This window comes from Hypanus sabinus, chromosome 10, assembly GCF_030144855.1.
Source record: "Hypanus sabinus isolate sHypSab1 chromosome 10, sHypSab1.hap1, whole genome shotgun sequence".
NCBI classification, from domain to species: Eukaryota; Metazoa; Chordata; class Chondrichthyes; order Myliobatiformes; family Dasyatidae; genus Hypanus; species Hypanus sabinus.
Window position 1 is genome coordinate 166,549,171 of NC_082715.1, and position 19,246 is coordinate 166,568,416.

A 19,246-nucleotide genomic window follows, 5' to 3' on the forward strand; every position below is an offset into this window, starting at 1 on the left:
GAGTCAAACTGGGGTGTAAAACCGGGGTTAAGTAACCATTTAAATCAACTATTAAATTAGTTCATGCCATGAAAGTGGGGATGTGGAGAGAATATTGTGCTGTGAGGACACAGACGCAGTGGTGATGACCGACCCATGGCTGCAGGGAAAAAAACAGCTCTGGACCTTGCACCTCCCAGGGTGGAAAACATGATGTTGTTCGGTGAAGTCCTGAAGAAACTTTCTGACTCGACCCACCTCTGCCCGGCTCCAATGGAAGGCCAGTTTCCACATCTCAGGACAGAGCCCAGAAGTTGATGTTTTTAAAATCAAAATAAGCATTATTCGCCATGAAATATTCACAAAGATAAACCATGCAATGTCTTTGCCCAAGGATCAGAGAGCCTTCTGTCATGCAGCTGCTGTGGCACAGGCCCTTGCATCTTTCTGCACAGATCTTCGCCAGCCCACAGTCCGCAAAGACGTGAGTGACCGTCTGGTCTCCACTGCGGTAATCTCGGGCCAGCGCGCTGTGGGAGTGATCTCCGGGCATGCAGCGAGGATCAGACTGGGAGGCTCCTCTCGCCGCCAAAGTTTGGCACGATGATCAAAGTAGCTCATTGGCCTCCTGATGAGCCTACGCAAGGTATTGGATTCGGCCCGGTACATCACGGGTGGAGCCCAACCAACCACTGGAGCACATCGACATGAAACTCTGTCGTAGCAAAACAGCTTCCATCATCAGAGATGCTCACCACCCGGGCCAGGCTCTTTGCTCGCTGCTGCAATCGGGTAGAAGTTACAAGAGCCTCCGGACTCACAACACCATGTTCAGGAACAGTTTCCCCTCGATTATCAGGCTCGCGAACAACAGAGGATAACTGCACTCATTTACTGTCTGTCGAATACTCCCAGAACCAATAACCGTATCAAAGTGAGTGAAATCAAAGGTGGGTTGACTGAAACCGATGGCATTGGGCCAGTCTCAGAATTAGAGAAGTAAAAGGGACAGGCTCAATCTCACAGGATATTGACAGGGGTGCGGCAGGAATGATGTTTCCCCTGGCTGGGCTGTGAAACCAGGATTCACAGACTGAACATCACAGTTCACCTCAGCAGGACTGAGATGAGGAGAAATTTCCCCACCAGTGCAGCGAATCTTTGGAATGTTCTTCACAAGCTTTTTAAATTTAATAGACATATCTTGGGGCTCAGCGCTGGTGGGAAAGTGGTGTTGACGTCAAAGGTCAGGCATGGAGACGGTTCAGATGAGGTTCACAAGGATGATTCCAGGTATGAAAGTGTTATGCGACAAGGAACGTTTGATGGCTCTGGGTCTGTACTCGGTTGAATTCAAAATGGTGAGGGGAATCTGATTGAAACCTTTTGGATGTTAACAGGAAGACAGAGTAGATGTGGAAGAGATGTTACCCATGGCGTGAGAGTCTAGGACAAGAGGGCACAACCTCAGGATAGAGGGGCGCCCTTTCAAAACAGAGAATCGGAGAAATGTCTTTAGACAAAGCGTGGTGCATTTGTGGAATTTGTAGCTGCATGCAGCTGTGGAAGCCAGGTCGTTGTGTGTCATTAAGGCAGAGATTGACAGGCTCTTAATTGGACATGACATCAAAGGATACGGGGAGAAGGCCGGGAACAGGGGTTGAGGAGGGGAAAAAAGGATCTGCCATAATGGAATGGTGGAGCAGACTCGATGGGCCAAATGGCCTAATTCTGCCCCTATGACTTATGGTCTTATGGTCTTATGTTCCCAGTGAAGGGCAGAACAGGCGCAAGGGGCCGAATAGCCGCACCTCCTCCCGTTTCTTATTTGATAGCACATCTTTGCGCCTTGTTTTCCCTTGTCCTTCAGCGTGTCGATTGCATAGGGGAGCGGTGAGAGCTCCAGAGATCCGTTGGCAGCCGCTGCGGTTACTTCATGTTCTTATTATTTATTTTTTTTATATATATTTGCATTTGCACAAGTTCTTGTCGTCTGCACGCTGGCTGATCTTTCACTGATCCAGTTATGGTTAATATTCTGCTGATCTCCGTATTTTCGCAGCAAAATGCTTCTCGGGATTTTATGTGGTGACTTACCTATACTCTGATATTACAATTTACGTTGAACTTTGAGTTTCCGGGAACTTCCTTTGATTCTGAGAACGAACTGTGACTGGCATCTGCAGCTCCCGGCTGCAGCCCGTCCTCAGACACAGTCAATCAGCGGCACGGCTGGGAGAGTCTTGCGCCTATTGGCTGAGTATCAGCGGGTGGAATGCTGAACGTTCGTCGCGGACCGAAGTTTGGAATTGAGAGCGAGTGGACCCGGGGAGAGGCCGGAGATACACTTCAGGTAAAGGGCAAGACTGCAACACCGGCCGAGTGAGTCCTTCCGGCCGATGGAGAGGTGAAGAGACTAGCGGAGATTCCTTGAGATGTTTCAGCTGCACGGAGGGTGCCAGGACTTTTCCCGCCATAGATCAGGGCCTGGTGTTGGGAGTTGCCTCCTGGACCTGTCTGCAGCTGCTGGGATCCGGAGCAGTCACCGATGGCTCTCCGGTGCTCGCACCGTTCCCCTGTGTAATCGGACAGGCTGAAGGCCAAGGAAGAACAAGGCGCAAAGGTAAATTCGTGCTTTGGAAAACAGGAAACAGCAGCAGGTATGGCCATTCGGCCCCCTGCGCATGTTCTGTCTTTAACGCAGAACATGTCTGACCTCTGCGCCACTTCCCTGCAACGTTCCCAGCATCGCTCAGCCCTTAAGTATGCCTTTTGAATTTAGAAACCTTGTGGGAAAAAATCCAAAGATTCACCGCATCTAAGTCCTGTGAGCTGACATCAGATTTTGAGTCTGTGGCCCCTTGTTCAACTCCCAGTCAAGAGAAATATAATTCCTGGCAATGCCCTGTGAGACTGTGTCTGTCTCAGACAGAACACTTGTTATTTCTCTAATTTTGAGACAAGGAGTCAGTGTAATCTCCCTGAGGACACTACCTCACCCCCCAAATCAATCTGGGAACCCTTCTCTTCATTCCCTTCGTCCCACAGGCTGCCTCTGGGAGGGAGACCAGTCCTGTGCACAGTCTTCCATGTACGTTCTCACCAGGACCCCATATACCTTCAGAGGAGATCTTTATTCTTGCATTCAAACCTTCCTTCCCATTCGATGCTATGATTTGATATCAAACTGAAACAGTCAACAGACACAACACACCCTCAGACATGAATTTAAAGGCAGGTGTTGCAACAGTTTGAGATTCATACCAGGGGCCATGGAGCAAGCAGGGAGTCACAAAGGGAGGAATGTGGGAGCGACGTCTGTCTGAGCCCAGCTGTGTATGTTTGTGTATCAGAATCAGGTTTAATATCAGGCGGCACACACAGAATGCTGGTGGAACGCAGCAAGCCAGGCCTCATCTACAGGGGGAAACACTGTCGATGATTTGGGCTGAGAACATGGACCCAGATGGCCCGAAACGTCGACAGCGCTTCTCCCTATAGATGCTGCCTGGCCTGCTGTGTTCCAGCAGCATTTTGTGTGTGTTGTTGCTTCAATTCCCAGCACCTGCAGATTTCCTCCTGTTCAGGTTTAATATCACCAGCATGTGTGGTGAAAATTGTTGTTTTGTGACAGCAGTACATTGCAAAACATAGTAATTAAATGTATACATTACAATAAGGATTTATAAAATTAAATTTGAAATGTTGTGCAAAAAGAAAGGGAAAATACTGAGGAGCTGTTCTTGAGTTCATTGGCCTTTCAGAAATCTGATGGTGAAGTGGAGGAAGCTGTTCCTGAAACATTGAGTGTGTCTCCAGGGTCCTATACATCCTCCTTGTTGTTATCAATGAGAAGAAGACATGTCCTGGGTGATGGGGGGTCCTTAATGACGGATGCCAACTTTTTGTGGCATCATCTTTTGAATGTGTCCTGGATGTTGTGGAGTCCAGTGCCCATGAAGGAGCTGGCTGAGTTTACAACTTTCTGCAGCATTTTCCGATCCTGCGCAGTGGCCTCTCCACACCAGGCAGTGATGCAACCGGTTAGAATGCTCTCCACAGTACATCTGTAGACATTTGCAAGTGTCTTTAGTGACAGACTGATTCCCCTCAATTTCCGAATGAAATATCGACGATGTTGTGCCTCCATTGTAACTGCATCAATATGTTGAGCCCAGGATAGTTCCTCAGAGATGTTGACAGGCAGGAAATGGAAACTGCTCACCCTTTCCACCTCTGATCCCACGATGAGGACTGGTGTGTGTTCCCACGACTTCCCCTTCCTGAATCCACAATCAATTCCTTTGTCTTCATGATGCTGAGTGCAAGGTTGTTGCTGTGACACCACTCAACTTGCTGATCTATCTCACTCCTGTACTCCTCCTCGTCACCGTCTGAAATTCCACCAACAATAGTTGTGTTGTCGGCAAGTTTATAGATGAGCCTAGCTACACAGACATGGGTGTAGAGAGAGTAGAGCAGAGAGCTGAGCACGCATCGCTGAGTTGTGCCAGTGTTGATTGTCAGCAAGGAGGAGGTGTTATTTCTGATCCACTCAGACTGTGGTCTCCTGGTGAGGATCCAGTTGCAGGAGGAGGTACAGAGGCGCAGGTTTTGGAGCTTGCTGAGTATTAAAATTGAGGGTCTGATTCTGTTGAACGCTGAGCTGTAATCAGCAGCCTGACTTGTGTATTGCTATTGTCTTGGTGATCTAAGGCTGAGTGGAGAGACAGTGAGATTGCATCTGCTGTCGACATATTTTAGCGATTGGCAAATTGCAGCGGGTCCAGGTCCATGCATAGAGAGGACTTGGTACTAGTCATGACCAACCCCTCAAAGCACTTCATCACAGTAGATATGAGTGCCACTGGGTGATCGTCATTGAGGCAGTTCACATGGCTCTTCTTGAGCACTGGTATGATTGTCACCCATGTGTGTGTGTGTCTGTGTGTGTGTCTGTGTGTGTGACTGTGTGTGTGTGTGTGTGTGTGTGTGTGTGTGTGTGTGTGTGTGTGTGTGTGTGTGTTCTTTTACCCACTTGAAAAAGTGACACAGAGAATAGTGGAATCTCCGTTAAATTCAGGAATGTTTCCAGTAACTGAGGTGCCAAGAAAGAGGGGTCATAATGATGGGACGACTATTCAGATCACAACAAAATAATTTACCCAGTAATTGGTGAATCTTTAGAGCTCACAATCCACTCTTCTGTTTGAGAGAGACGTTCACAAATTTAAATGTACAACTTAAAGTGTGGAAAAGAACTTATTCTCAAAGAACACATCTGACACCATGCACATTCCTAGATTCATTTCTGGGCAGAATCAGCAAATGCAAGAATCACAATAGAATCACTGACAGACAAAAGACAAAATGCAAAAGTCAACAAACTGCAAATATAAAGGGAAAATAAATAAATAATAAATAAATGAGAAATAAATATCAAGAACGTGAGATGAAGAGTCATTGAAAGTAAGTCCAGAGGTTGTGGGAACAGTTCCATGGTGGGGTTACTGAATTTCAGTAAAGGTATGCTCTCTGGTTCAGGGGTAGTAACTGTTTCTGACCTGGTGGTGGGCCTGAGGATCCTGCACCCTCATCCTGATGGCAACAGTGAGAAGAGTGCATGTCCTTTATGTGGAGGGTGGTAGGAGAGAGTCCTTCATAATCGTTGTTGCTTTCCTGTGACAGCACTCTCTAGAGATGTGCTCAGTGGTGAGGAGGGTTTAGCAATGATGCACTGGGCCGTACCCACTACTGTTTGTAAGATTTTACTTTCAAAGATCTTGGTGTTTACATACCAGGCCATGGTATGTTGTTTGAAAACTAACAACATTCTCCTCAGCCCTATCGCTCCGGTTCTGATCTGCTGCCAAATTAGTTTAAAACCTCTCGGACAGCGATAGCAGTCCCACCCGCATGGATATCAGCAGCCGCCCCCGCGAGTTCAGGTGGAAACAGTCCCTGTTGTCCAGTCCCTCTGTTCACTAATGATCCCGGAATCAGAAGCCCTGCCCCTCTGCACCAGTTCCACAGTCATCTGTTAAATCACCCTGTCTTACCCTCACTGGCACGTGGCTCAGGCAGAATCGAGGCATCACTACATTAGACCCCGCTGAGTTATGGAGTATGGTTAGTGATGCCGCCAACTCGAGAGAAAAACAAATACTATTCCATAGTCGGCTCACACAGACTTGCCAAACATTCCAGACCCTGCCCGGGGACTTGTCTCTCTCCTCAGGGTTATATATGGAACCTCTCGGGCAGGGACAGGGAGTGGGTTCCCCTTTCCAGACCCTGCCCGGGGACTTGCGCCACTCCTCAGGGTTATATATGGAATGTCTTGGACAGGGACAGGGGGTGGGTTCCCTTTTCCAGACCCTGCCTGGGGATTTCTGCCACTCCTCAGGGTTATATATGGAACCTCTCGAACAGGGACAGGGAGTGGGTTCCCCTTTCCAGACCCTGCCCGAGGATGTGCCACTACTGAGGGTTAAATATGGAACCTCTCAGACAGGGACAAGGGGTGGGTTCCCCTTTCCAGACCCTGCCCGGGGACTTGTGCCACTCCTCAGGGTTATATATGGAACCTCTTGGGAGGGACAGGGGGTGGGTTCCCCTTTCCAGACCCTGCCCGGGGACTTGCGCCACTCCTCAGGGTTATATATGGAATGTCTTGGACAGGGTCAGGGGGTGGGTTCCCTTTTCCAGACCCTGCCCGGGGATTTCTGCCACTCCTCAGTGTTCCATATGGAACCTCTCGAACAGGGACAGGGAGTGGGTTCCCCTTTCCAGACCCTGCCCGGGGACTTGTGCCACCCCTCAGGGTTATATATGGAACCTCTTGGGCAGGGACAGGGAGTGGGTTCCCCCTTCCCAGGCAGACACCCGAAGGTGACCGGGAACCACCAGAAGGGTTGACGTAATGAAAGCCATGGAACAATGGGTCGCTGAGGTAAAGGAACCCATTTCAATGAAAGCCGGACAACACAGGGATTTTGGCCAAGTTACTCAAAGTCTAAACAAAAAAAACCGAATCCCTTATGTACATTGTAGCTGGTTTTTAGGATACTTTCCAGCAAACCCAACTGGCAGTGCAGACTTTTTTAAACTGTCTCAGACCCAAGATTACCCACTCCTTTTAGTCAATTGGTGCTGTCAGACCTGGCCCCAGGTAACCTAAATTCTGATGAATATGAGGTGCAATTGACTCTTTAAAGGGCCTGTGGAAAGGCTGCAGTTTGGGCAGAGAACCGGGAGTAAGGAGGTGGTGAACCCGGTGGTGGTCCCGATGAAGAGGGTGGCAGGATCAGTGCAGATGAAGAGGACACTGGGCTGAGGATTGCAGAAACAGGGTTTGCAGAAAATGTAGAAAGAGGGGAGGTTGGGCCAGGGACTGCCGCACAGAGAAGGATAATAGGGGTAGGAAGCGGTCACAGATGACAATAATACTCGACAGAGTACTGTACTTCTTTTACGACGATACAGACAGGTGTGATCAGGCTCTCTACACAGGCCAGTTTCGTTTCTTGCTGCTGCAATCAGTTAGAAGGTACAAGAGCCTCAGGAGCAGGCCATTCGGCCCTTCTAGCCAGCACTGCCATTCACTGTGATCATGGCTGATCATACACAATCAGTACCCCGTCCCTGCCCTCTCCCCACATCCCTTGACCCTGCTATCTATAAGAGCTCTATCTAACTCTCTCTTGAATGCATCCAGAGACTTGGCCTCCACTGCCTTCTGGGGCAGAGCATTCCACATATCCACCACTCTCTGGGTGAAAAAGTTTTTCTGCATCTCAGTTCTAAACAGCCTACCCCTTATTCTTAAACTGTGGCCTCTAGTTCTGGACTCACCCATCAGCAGGAACATGCTTCCTGCCTCCAGCATGTCCAATCCCTTAATAATCTTATATATCTCAATCAGATCCCCTCTCATCCTTCTAAATTCCAGTCTATACAAGCCCAGTCACTCCAATCTTTCAACACATGACAGTCCCGCCATTCCAAGAATTAACCTTGTGAACCTACGCTGCACTCCCTCAATAGTAAGAATGTCCTTCCTCAAATTTGGAGACCAAAACTGCACACAATACGACAAGTGGGGTCTAATCAGGGCCCTGTACAACTGCAGAAGGACCTCTTTAATCCTATACTCAATTCCTCTTGTTATAAAGGCCAGCATGCCATTAGCTTTCTTCACTGCCTGCTGTACCTGCATGCTTGCTTTCATTGACTAATGTACAAGAACGCCTAGATCTCATTGTGCTTCCCCTTTTCCTAACTTGACTCCATTTAGATAGTAATCTGCCTTCCTGTTCTTGCCACCAAAGTGGATAACCTCACATTTATCCACATTAAACTGCATCTGCCATACATTTGCCCACTCACCCAATCTGTCCAAGTCACCCTGCATGCTTATAACATCTTCCTGACATTTCACACTGCCATCCAGCTTTGTGTCATCAGCAAATTTGCTAATGTTACTTTTAATCCCTTCATCTAAATCATGAATGTATATTGTAAACAGCTGCGGTCCCAGCACCGAACCTTGCGGTACCCCACTGGTCACAGCCTGCCATTCCGAAAGGGACCTGTTAATTGCTACTCTTAGTTTCCTGTCAGCCAGCCAATCTTCAATCCATGTCAGTACTCTGCCCCCAATACCATGTGCCCTAATTTTGCCCACTAATCTCCTATGTGGGACTTTATCAAAGGCTTTCTGGAAGTCCAGGTACACTACATCCACTGGCTCTCCCTTGTCCATTTTCATAGTTAAATTATGAAACGAGGTGGTTTGACTGAGACAGATCATATTCCTGTCTCAGAATTAGAGAAATACAATCTCACAGGATATTTACAGCCTAAGGGCTGGAATGATATTTCTCCTGGCTGGGTGTGGAACCAGGAATCACAGACTCAAAATCCGAGGTCATCTCAGCGGGACTGAGATGAGGAGAAATTTCCTCACCTACGGTGCAGTGAATTATTGCAATTATCTCCACAACATTTCTGAATTGGGGCTCAGCGGTGATGGAAAGTGGCGCTGAAGTCAAAGGCCAAGCATGTTCTGGGTGAAGGGCAGAAGAGGCGCCAGGGGCCAAATGGCCACGCTTGCTCTGTTTCTTATTTTCTAAAACACGAGTTTACCTTTGCGCCTTGTTCGTTCTTGGCCTGTCAGATTGAACTGGGGAGCGCTGAGTGCACCGGACATCCATCGGCATCCGCTGCGGTTATTTCATGTTCTCATCATTTATTGCTATTTATTTTATTTCCATTGGCGCAGTTTGTTACCTTCTGCACTCTGGTTGATCTTTCAATGATCTAGATATAGTTACTATTCTGTAGATTTTCTCTGTGTGTTTGTAGGAAAATGATTCTCGGGGCAGTCTGCGACGATTTATATGAACTCTGATAATAAAATTTACTTTGATCTTTGAGCCTCAGGGAATCTGAGAACAAACTGTGACCGACATCTGCAGCTCCCGGCAGCAGCTCGTCCTCAGATACATTCACAGCCAATCGGCGATCACTGCTGGGAGACTCTTGCCTCCATTGGCTGAGGAGTGTCAGTGGGCAGGTCGCTGAGCGCTCGGAGCAGACCTGGGTTTAGAATCGGGAATGAATGGACCCGGTGAGAGACCCGAGATTGGGAGCAGCTCCTCGGGTAAAGGCTGCAACAGTGGCCGGAGATTTGAATCCTTCCGATGGCAGAGGTGAAGATTCGGGCGGAGATTCCTTGAGATGTTTCAGCCACTCAGACGGTGCCCAGTCTCTGCCTGCTGTGATTTGGGGCCTATTGTCTGGAGTTTCCTCCCGGATTGGCCTCCTACTGTTGGGATACGGGAGCTGGCCCACTGCGGCTGCCGATGGAACTCCGGTGCTCTGAGCGTTCCCCTGTGCAAAAGGACAGGCTGAAGGTAAGGGAGAACAAGAAGCAAAGGTAAACTCGGACTTTAAAAAATAAGAAACAGGAGCAGGTCATTCGGCCCCTTGCGCCTGTTCTACCTTTCACTGAGAACATGCCTGAACTTTGACCTCAGTGCCACTTCCCTGCAAAGTTCCCAGCATCGCAGAGCCCCTACGTTTGTCCTACGAATTTAGAAACCTTATGAAGAAAATTCCAAAGATTCACTGCCCTCTGGGTGAGGAAATTTCTCATCTCTGTCCTGCTGAGGTGAACTCGGATTTTGTGACCCCGGTTCCTCACCACAGCCAAAGGAAACATCATTCCTGCCTCTACTCTGTGAGACTGTGTCTGTCTGAGTCAGACTACCTCTTATTTCTCTGATTTTGAGACAGGCACAATTAGTACAATCTGTCCGAGGACACTACCTCACCTCTCAAATCAAGCTGGGAAATATTCTCTTCATTCCCTTCATCCCACAGGCGGACTCCGGGAGGGAGACCAGTCCTGTGCACAGTGTTCCATGTCCGCTCTCACCAGGATCCCATATACCTTCAGAGGAGATCTTTATTCTTGTATTCAAACCTTTCCTCCCATTCAATGCTATTCATTTAATATCGAACGCAAACAGTGAACGGATGCAACACAGCCTCAGCCATGAATTTAAAGGGCAGGTGTCGCAACAGTTTGAGCTTCATACCGGCGGCCACTCAGCAAGCAGGGTGTCACAAAGAGAGTTATGTGGGAGTGTTGTCTGTCTGAGCCCAGCTGTGTGTGTCTGAGTATCAGAATCAGGTTTTATATCACCCACATATGTGGTGAAATTTGTGACAGCAGTACATTGCAATATCTAGTAACAAAAACTATAAATTACAGAAATGATGCATAAAATTCTATATAAAATGTAGTGCAAAAGAGAGGGAAAATACTGAGTAAGTGTTCATGGGTTCATTAGAAACAGAAAACCGACAGCACAATACAGGCCCTTTGGCCCACAAAGTTGTGCCAAATATGTCCCTACCGTAGAGATTATTAGGCTTACATACAGCCCTCTATTTCTCTGAGCTCCATGTACATATCCAAAAGTCTCTGTAAAGACCCTATCGTATCCACCTCCACCATCATTGCCGGCACTCACCACTCTCTGAGTAAAAAGCCTTCCCCTGACATCTCCTCTGCACCTTTAACCTGTGTCCTCTTGTGGCAATCATTTCAGCCCTGGGGAAAAAGCCTCTGACTATCCACAAGATCAATTCCTCTCATCATCTTATACACCTTTCATCTTCCGTTGCTCCAAGGAGAAAAGGCCAAGTTCACTTAGCCTGTTATCAAAAGGCATGCTCCCCAATCCAGGCAACATCTTTTAAATCTCCGCTGCACCCTTTCTATGGCTTTCACACCCTTCCTGTAGTGAGGCAACCAGAACTGAGCACAGTACTCCAAGTGGGGTATGACAGGGTCCTATATAGCTGCAACATTACCTCTCGGTTCTTAAATTCAATTCCACGATTCACTAAGGCCAATACACCATACACCTTCTTAACCGCAGAGTCAACCTATGCAGCTGCTTTGAGCGTCCTCTAGACTCGGACCCCAAGATCCCTCTGATTCTCAACACTGCCAAGAGCCTTACCATTAATACTATATTCTGCCATCATATTTGACCTGCTAAAATGAACCACTTCACACTTATCTGGGTTGAACTCCATCTGCCACTTCTCAGCCCAGTTTTGCATCCTATCAATGTCCCACTGTAACCTCTGACAGCCCTGCACACTATCCACAACACCTCCAACCTTTGTGTCACCAACAAACTTACTAACCCATCCCTCCACTTCCTCATCCAAGGAATTTATAAAAATCACGAAGAGTAAGGGTCCCAGAACAGATCCCTGAGGCACACCACTGGTGACCAACCTCCGTGCAGAAAATGACCCATCTACAATCACTCTTTGCCTTCTGCGGGCAAGCCAGTTCTGTATCCACAGTTCTGTCCCCTTGAATCCCATACCTCCTTACATTCTCAATAAGCCTTGCATGGGGTACCTTATCAAATGCCTTGTTGAAATCTATATACACTACATCTACTGCTCTTCCTTCATCAATGTGTAGTCACATCCTCAAAAAAATTCAATCAGGCTCATAAGGCACGATCCGCCCTTGATAAAGCCATACTGACTATTCCTAATCACGTTATACATCTCCAAATGCCAATAAACCCTGTCTCTCAGGATCTTCTCCATCAACTTACCAACCACTGAAGTGAGACTCACTGGTCTATAATTTCCTGGGCTATCTCTACTCCCTTTCTTGAATAAGGAAACAACATCAGCAACCCTCCAATCCTCCCGAACCTCTCCCGTCCCCATTGATGATGCAAAGATCATCGCCAGAGGCTCAGCAATCTCCTCCCTCGCCTCCCACAGTAGCCTGGGGTACATCCCATCCGGTCCCAGTGAATTATCCAACCTGATGCTTTCCAAAAGTTCCAGCATATCCTCTTGCTTAACATCTACATGCTCAAGCGTTTCAGTCTGCTGCAAGTCGTCATGACAATCACCAAGATCCTTTTCAGTAGTGAATACTGAAGTGAAGTATTCATTAAGTATGTCTGCTGTTTCCTCCGGTTCCATTAACACACCTTCCCACTGTCACACTTGATAGGCCCTATTCTTTCATGAATTATCCTTTTGCTCTTCACATATTTTTAGAACACCTTAGGGTTTTCCTTAATCCTGCCCGCCAATGCTTTCTCATGGCCACTTCTGGCTCTCCTAATTTCCTTCTTAAGCTCCTTCCTATTACTCTTATAATCTTATAGATCTCTAACATTACCTAACTCTCTGAACCTTTTGTAAGCTTTTCTTCTTGTCTAGATTTATTACAGCCTTTGCACACCACGGTTCCTGTCCCCTACTGTAACTTCCCTGTCTCATTAGAACGTACCTATGCAGAACTCCACACAAATATACCCTGAACATTTGCCACATTGCTTCCAAACTTTTCCCTGGGAACATCTGTTTCAAATTTAAGCTTCTAATTTCCCGCCTGATAGTCTCATAATTCCCCTTATTCCAATTAAATGTTCTTCTAACTTGTCTGTTCCTATCTCTCTCCAATGCTATTGTAAAAGAGATAGAATTATGATCACTATCTCCAAAATGCTCTCCCACTGAGAGATCTGACACCTGACCAGGTTAATTTCCCAATTCCAAATAAAGTACAGTCTCTCCTCTTGTAAGCTTATCTACATACTGTGTCAAGAAACCTTCCTGAACACACCTAACAAACTCCATCCCATCTAAACCCTTTGCTCTAGGGAGATGCCAATCCATATTTGGGAAATTAAAATCCCCCATCATGACAGCTCTGTTATTATTACACCTTCCCAGGATCTGTTTCCCTATCTGCTCCTCAATATCACTGTTGCCATTGGGTGGCCTATAAAATACTCCCAGTAGAGTTATTGACCCCTTCCTGTTCCCAACCTCCACCCACAGAGACACAGTAGACAATCCCTCCATGGAGTCCATCTTTCTCTCTGATCAACAGTACCATGGCCCCAGCTCTTTTGCCTCCCTCCCAGTCCTTTCAGAAACATCTAAAACCCAGAACTTGAAGTAACCATTCCTGTCCCTTGACCATCCAAGTCTCTGTAATGGCGACCATATCATATCTCCAAGTACTGATCAACGTTCTAAGCTCATCCGCTTTGTTCACAACACTCCTTGCGTTAAAATAGATGCATCTCAAGCCATTGGTCTGAGCGTGCCCCTTCTCTATCACCTGTCTATCCTCCCTCTCGCACGGTCTACAAGCTTTCTGTATACGTGAGCCAACCTCCTCTTCCCCAGTCTCTTCAGTTCAGTTCCCACCCCCCAACAATTCTCGTTTAAACTCACCCAGTAGTCTTAGCAAATCTCCCCACTAGGTCATTGGTTTCCCTGGGATTTAGGTGCAACCCGTCCTTTTTGTACAGGTCACACCTGCCCCAAAAGAGGTCCCAATGAACCAGAAATCTGACAGTCTGCCCCCTGCTCCAATCCCTCAGCTATGCATTTATCCTCCACCTCATCCTTTTCCTATTCTCACTGTCATGTGGCACAGGCAGTAATCCCGAGGTTACTACCTTTGCAGTCCTGCTTGTCAACTTCCTTCCTAACTCCCTGGTAGTCTTTTTTATCAGGACCTCTTCCCTTCTCCTACCTATGTCATTGGTACTAATATGTACCATGACTTCTGGCTGTTCTCCCTCCCACTGCAGGATATTTTGGATGCAATCTGAAACATCCAGGACCCTGGCATCTGGGAGGCAAACTATCATCCGAGTTTCTTTCCTGCGTCCACAGAATTGCCTGTCTGACGCCCTAACTATAGAGCCCTTATCACTATTTTCTTCCTCTTCCCTTCCTTACCCTTCTGAGACATAGGTCCAAACTCTGTGCCAGAGGCACGGCCACTGCCGCATCCTCCAGGTAAGCTGTCCCCTCAACAATACTCAAACATGAGTACTCATTGTGAAGGGGTACAGTCACAGAAGTATTCTCTAGTACTTGTCTTTTTCCCTTCACCGCCCCCCCCCCCCTACTGTGACCCACCTATCCGTCTCCCATGGCCCTGGTGTGATCACCGGCCTATAACTCCTCTCTTTCACCTCCTCGCTTTCTCTGACCAAGTGAAGGACATCGACCTGCAGCTTCAGTTACCAAATTCGGTCCCTTAGGAGCTGCAGCTCAACACGCCTAGTACAGATATGGACGTTCGGGAGGCTGGGAGACTCCAGGACATCTCACATCTGGCACTGAGCACAGAAAACTGCCATCAGACACATACTTCCTCCTTTCCGTAACTAACACCAGTAAACCTACTCGCCTCATCTTGTTACCACCTAAGCCCGTTGAGCCAAAGCCCTATCACACTGCTGCCCGCTGGATATGGTGGTCTTTTAAGCCTTTCGTGCTCTATTGGCTGGCATCATGTGCCTGCGCAGTCTTGCCTCTCTTTTACCCTGAGTAGTAAAAACTGCCCTGGCTCTGAAAATCAGCTGATCACTCGCAGCCTTCTTGCCCCAATCTTGTCCATTCAGAAATCTGATGGTGGAGGGGAAGAAGCTTTTCCTGAAACGTTGAGTGTGTCTCCAGTAATCGGTACCTCCTTGATGCAATCCATACCAGGATCCACAGTACATCTGTAGAAATTTGCCAGTGTCTTTCATGACAGACCAACTCCCCTCAATCTCCGAATAAAATATAGCCGATGTTGTGCCTTCTTTGTAACTGCATCAATATGTTGGGCCCAGGATAGTTCCTCAGAGAAGCTGACAGGCATGAAATGGAAACTGCTCACCCTTTTCACTTCTGATCCCACGATGAGGACTGGTGTGTGTTCCCACGACTTCCCCTTCCTGAATCCACAATCAATTCCTTTGTCTTCAAGATGCTGAGTGCCAGGTTGTTGCTGCGACACCACTCAACTTGCTGATCTATCTCACTCCTGTACTCCTCCTCATCACCATCTGAAATTCCACCAACAATAGTTGTTTAGTTGGCAAGTTTATAGATGAGCCTAGCCACACAGACATGGGTGTAGAGAGAGTAGAGCAGTGGGCTGAGCACGCATCGTTGAGTTGTGCCAGTGTTGATTGTCAGCAAGGAGGAGATGTTATTTCTGATCCACACAGACTGTGGTCTCCTGGTGAGGATCCAGTTGCAGAAGGAGGTACAGAGGCCCAGGTTTTGGAGCTTGCTGAGTATTAAAATTGAGGGTCTGATTGTGTTGAATGCAGATCTGTAATCAACAGCCTGGCTTGTGTATTGCTATTGTCCTGGTGATCTAAGGCTGAGTGGAGAGCCAGTGAGATTGCATCTGATGTAGACATATTGTGGAGATCTGCAAATTGCAGTGGGTCCAGGTCCATGCATAGAGAGGACTTGGTACTAGTCATGACCAACCCCTCAAAGCACTTCATCACAGTAGATATGAGTGCCACTGGGTGATCGTCATTGAGGCAGCTCACATGGCTCTTCTTGAGCACTGGTATGATTGTCACCCATTTGAAGTGGTTGTGTGCGCGCGTGTGTTTTCATTTGTGCACTTGAAGGAGTGAGACAGAGAATCCGTAGACTCCCTGTTAAATTCAGGAGTGTTTCCAGTAACTGAGGTGCCTTAAAAGATTGGTCACAGTGATGGGACGACCATTCAGGTCAGAACCAAATAATTTACCCTGCAGGTGGTGAACCTTTAGAGCTCAGACCCCACTCTTGTGCTGGAGAGAGACACTCGCAAGTTTAAATTTACAATTTAAAGTTTGCAAAGGAATTTATACTCAAAGAACACACACGTCATCATGCACAATCCTGGATTCATTTGTGGGCAAACTCAGCAAATCCAGGAATCATAATAGAATCACTGACAGACCAAACCCAACAGGACAGACAGAAAACAAAATGCAAAAGACAACAAACTGCAAATATAAAGGGAAAATAAATAAATGAGAAATAAATATCAAGAACATTAGATGAAGAGTCATTGAAAGTGAGTCCAGAGGTTGTAGGAACAGTTCAGTGATGTGGTTACTGAATTACAGTAATGTTATACCCTTGGTTAAAAAGCCTAATGATTCAGGGGTAGTAACTGCTTCTGAACCTGGTAGTGTGGGCCTGAGGATCCTGCACCCTCTGGCTGATGGCAGCGGTGAGAAGAGAGCACATCCCTGTTGGTGGCGGTCCTTTATAATGGATGCTGCTTTCCTGTGACATCACTCCATAGAGATGTGCTCAGTGCTGGGGAAGGTTTTAACTGTAATGTCCTGGGCCATATGCCCTACTTATTGTAAAATTTTCCTTTCACGGGCTTTGGTGTTTACATACCAGATTCTGATGCAACTACTCTCCATCTCATATCTGTAGATGTTTGTCAAAGTTTTAGATGCCATGTTGAAAGTTTGCAGACTTCAAAGGAAGTAGAGGTGCTGCCATATTTTCTTCGTAATTACACAAAGTGCATATAAATGTATGTACTCCCCTTGGAAGTTTGTTTGTTTTACAACATAAAGACATAGTGGATTTAGATAGGCTTTTTCACGCTGATCAACAGAAAAAAATCTTTTCTGTCAATATGAAAACAGATCACCAAAAAGTGATCAAAATTAATTATAAATATAAAATAAAAATAGTTGATTACGTAAGTATTCACCCCCTACATATCAGTATTCTACATCTTGCAGTTGTATTTCAACTTTCAAAGATTTTATTTCATTTTTACATAAAGAGCCTCCCCACCCCTCTGCCCACCTGCCTGTCCCTTCAATACAATCTGTATCTCCCAGCTATAATCTTTCAGCCACAATTCAGTGATGGCCACAATGTCATAATGCCAAACTGTAACTGTGACACAAGTTCATCTCCCTTATTCCACGTACTGCACCCATTCAAATATAACACCTTCGGTTCTGCATTCATCACCTTTTCGATTTTCCTACCTTTTGTATAGCAACTCGTCCAGTCCACTGAAATTTTGCCCTATCATCTCCTCTCATTGGTGGCAGTCTTACTATACACTGCCTCTATTTGAAAACTGAATACACTCTCCTGAGCCCTATCACTCCAGTTCCTATCCGCTGCCAAATTAGTTTAAAAATTCTCAGACAGCACTAGCAATCCTACCCTCATGAATATTAGCCTCCACTCCCCCCCCCCTCCCAGTTCAGGTGTTAACAGTCCCTGTTGTACAGGTCCTATGTTCATCTGCCGAATCATCATATTCTTACCTTCACTGGAACGTGTCACAGGTAGCAATCGACAGATTCTCATACTTGAGGTCCTGCTTTACAGCTTTCCACCTCACTTCTGAAAATATCTTTTCAGGACTTCACCTTTTGTACCTATGTTTTTGGTACCAATATGCACCAAGGCTTCTGGCTGCTCCTCCTACCTCTTTAGAGTCATGTGGAACCAATCTGAGACATCCCTCACCCTGGCACCAGGTAGGCAACATACCATCCAGGTGTCTCTTGTGCATCCACAGAATCTCATCTCTCTTCCTCTAACTATGGAATTACCTAGACTACTGCAGTCCTCTTCACCTCTCTACTACTCTGATCCACAGCACTGAGAAACTGCTACAGGGGGCAGGCCTTTAGACTTTTGGATCATTGGAATGGGCTAAGGACAGCTCCAATACCACATTCAGGTGGAGAGGTTCAGCAACCTTAAATTCCTTTGTGTTATTATTTTGGAGGACCTGGCCTGGGACTGGCACGAAAGACCAATTACAAAGAAAACTTGGCAGATCAGGCCTCGTCAGAGTCCTGACGAAGGGTCTCGGCCCAAAACGTCGACAGTGCTTCTTCCTATGGATGCTGCCTGGCTTGCTGTATTCCACCAGCATTTTGAGTGTGTTGCTTGAATTTCCAGCATCTGCAGATTTCCTTGTGTTGCAGATCATCTACTTCTTTAGGAGTTTGCAGAGATTTGGCATAACAACTAAAACGTTGACAAACGTGACTGCCGGTATGGCGGCCACTTAGAAAGTCGTGTCTCACAGGGCTCTGCTTTAGTTACTACAATTTCTACAGAAAATACTCTCATTTACAACAATTCTTCAAAACATAAAGTCGATGTGGGGCTATAATGCCTGGTAAAATAAGAAAAGAAAAGAGCAAAATATCTTCTCAGCTGAAGTTAACTGACTATGGGGTTCATGGTGAATCTCCAAAAGCTAATGATGAAATGGTGGAAGAGGAGGCCAGTGGAGTGGGGGATCTAGGAGTTATGAAGGCGGATGCAATACTGGCTGCTATAAACTGCATGAAAACAGAGTTTTCATTAAGGCTTGATGAAATTATGGCAGCGATACAAGATTTGAGGAAGGAGATAAATGATTGTGCTGAACGTGTATCACAGGCCGAAATGCGAATATTTGGCGCTAAGGACAATGTAGCAAACTTGAAGACTAAAAAACACACACTGGAATCAAAAAATAAGACTTTGGAGGATAAGCTGTTGGATTTGGAAACAAGATCCCAGCGGAACAACCTGAAACTGGTCGGCCTGCCGGAGGTGCTGAGGGACGAGATACATGCTCTTTTTTAGAGAAGTGGTTACCGAAGGTACTGAAGATTAAAACTCTGCGGTCCTCAATTGATATTGAAAGGGCACCCCGAACTGGACCGATGAGGGAAACCAAGGCGCCACCAAGAACACTAATAATGAACTTACTCAACTACAAGGACAAGCAGGCAGCCTTTACTGCTTCACGGGCTGAAAAGGACACTCGGTACAAGGACCAGCAAGTAAGATTCTACTGTGATTACACCAATTGAGGAAGCAATTAGACCTGGTCCGCCAGGATCTACATAGCCTG

At 46.7% G+C, this 19,246-nt stretch overlaps 1 long non-coding RNA gene across 1 annotated transcript in view; it reads left to right on the forward strand.

The window, feature by feature from the left end:
- Positions 1-2,243: 2,243 nt before the first annotated feature.
- Positions 2,244-19,246, forward strand: part of LOC132401307 (uncharacterized) — a 32,144-nt gene continuing 15,141 nt past the window's right edge. The window contains exons 1-2 of the long non-coding RNA XR_009514545.1: positions 2,244-2,332; positions 9,418-9,896. This is a non-coding gene — a long non-coding RNA (uncharacterized LOC132401307). The remainder of the gene's footprint in view (positions 2,333-9,417; positions 9,897-19,246) is intronic.